Below are 2,078 nucleotides of genomic sequence, written 5' to 3'. Positions count from 1 at the left end.
GGCTCTTCAGTCCTGATCTGACACTGTATATCTCTCCTTCCTCCCTGGAGCACGCGTTCTCTTGTCTCTCCTCCTCCACTTACCCACTCAGGGAGGACCCCGTATTGCACACCCAACTCCTCTGAGTACCCTGACCTTTGAGTATCCTGATCTCGTCCCCCCGAAAGTGTTGCTGCACTTCCAAGACTCTGCACTGTGGGGTGAAAACACTAATTTTTCTCCCACCTTTCTAAGATATTCAAGTTAACATGATCATTAACGGGAGAAAACATCCAAATTTTATTATGGATGCACATGCGGGAGTGTCATAAGAATAAGAGACCCAAGGATGCCTTGGGCAATGGAGCCTTATCTGCCATTCTGGACAGAGGAGAGGGGAGCAGGAGCCTAGGATTTCAAAGGGAAAGCCAGCAATTCACAGGTAGATAATGAAGAGCAAAATTTGTTTACCGTGGGAATTTGTGTCAAAGTAACATAACATTTACTTTATATTATGATGATAAGTTGATTTGCCCTTCATTTAAGCAGGTTTTTCTACCTGGATTCCTTTAGGCAAGTAAAGGGGAGGGTCAAAGGTTATTTCTGAGTCTTTTATTTCTTAAAAATAACCAGTTTAAAATCAATCCGCCAGAAGCATATTTTGGGGGTGGTGAAACTTTAGTCCCTCTCAGCACTAAGCCCCCCTTGCACACACAGACACAAACACCCCCATGCCATCTCTGCGAGCCCGCTGAGGTCTCAGCCACTCCTGTGCCCTTAGGTATCGTCTGGCTACTGGCCACACCTCATGATTATCACCGGACTTGCTCTCTCTCCGGAGCTCCAGCCCCAGCCTGGAATGAAAATCTGATCCCATCGTCCCCCTGCCCCAAACTATTAGAAGTTCATTTCACTGGATAGTCTACAGAGGCCGGCCAGGCCTGGTCACTGTACCCACATCTCTAACCCTAGGCCCTTTGTAAGCTTCCCACCACAGGAGAATGAAAGACCAAGAAAAACTTGCTGGACACCAGGAGTCGGACCACACAAGACATTGAAACTGTCCTGAGGGCACCTGATTGCACCCTGCCTTCCGCCCCCATTACAAGCCCAAGGACTCGGCCCCCGAATCCACTCACAACAACAGCTTCCCGCTAGTGACTGCATACAAGGATGAAACTCCAGCTCCTGGCTGCTGCCAGCATCACGCCAATGTCCCCTTCCCTTTGGGTATCCTCTCCCCCACCCTCTCCCCTTAAATACATTTAGCCGCTTGCATGTACCAACCACCATGTTAACCTTTCAGCCCAGCCCCCCTCACATTTGGTGACTCAGCCTGTCACCTCCTAGCATAGCGGTGGCCAAAGACCACCCTTCAAGATGAGGTGTTGGAATTTGATAGCTCAGGAGGGAATTGCCTTGCACAAGGCTCACCAAAACCCCTTTCCTTGTTTCTGGACAACTGGTGAGTGATCCCAGCTCCAGGCGCCTGGTGGGATCAGTTGAAGCCTCCCTTGAAATGGCCTGACAGTTCAATTTCTCCTCTCACCCCATCCTGCTTCCCTCACTTCCTGCTCACACATCTCTGGATCAGCTTCTGTTTCCTGTGCCCTTGGCCTCCACACATACCATCACTTCTTCTTACAACCTCTTTTGCCTGTGTGAGGACACGCAGGGAAATAGAAAATCACCCAGCCTAGTCCCTCAGCCAAACCCTTCAGAAGAAGCCTGGCTCCCCATGTTATTGGTGGAAGTGGAGTTCTTGCAGTGTCATGAGGAAAAGAATTTCCTTGCCGGAAGCCGGTCCATCCTTGCTGCTTGACACAGTCGCTGCAGGAAAGAAACATCTGCACAGCATATGTTTCAAGGGACCTGGCATATATAGCATATTGTTCTTAATATGTTTGTCCTTAAGCGGCGCCATGTGTTTTAACCAAGGTCACCTCTCCGAGAAAGGTTGTTTCCCCAGGTGGGGATTTTTCCCCGAGGTTAGGGAGGGGATACAACCCCTTAATTAAGTGCCAGGCGGGTAGTTAAGCTACATAATCTTTACTCCCTGGAATGGAGATAAGAAACGCCCTAACCTTTGTAATAGAAAT

At 49.2% G+C, this 2,078-nt stretch overlaps 1 long non-coding RNA gene across 1 annotated transcript in view; it reads left to right on the top strand.

Annotated features, from left to right (window-relative positions):
- The window catches only part of LOC106727066, a 12,092-nt gene extending 10,435 nt beyond the window's left edge, over positions 1-1,657 (top strand). Inside the window, exon 3 of the long non-coding RNA XR_001363215.1 lies at positions 964-1,657. This is a non-coding gene — a long non-coding RNA (uncharacterized LOC106727066). The remainder of the gene's footprint in view (positions 1-963) is intronic.
- The last annotated feature ends 421 nt before the right edge of the window (positions 1,658-2,078 follow it).

This window comes from Myotis brandtii, unplaced genomic scaffold (genome assembly GCF_000412655.1).
Source record: "Myotis brandtii unplaced genomic scaffold, ASM41265v1 scaffold356, whole genome shotgun sequence".
In the NCBI taxonomy this organism is placed as follows: Eukaryota; Metazoa; Chordata; class Mammalia; order Chiroptera; family Vespertilionidae; genus Myotis; species Myotis brandtii.
The sequence above is the reverse complement of the archived record's forward strand: the minus strand, read 5'-3'. Positions and strand labels throughout refer to the sequence as shown.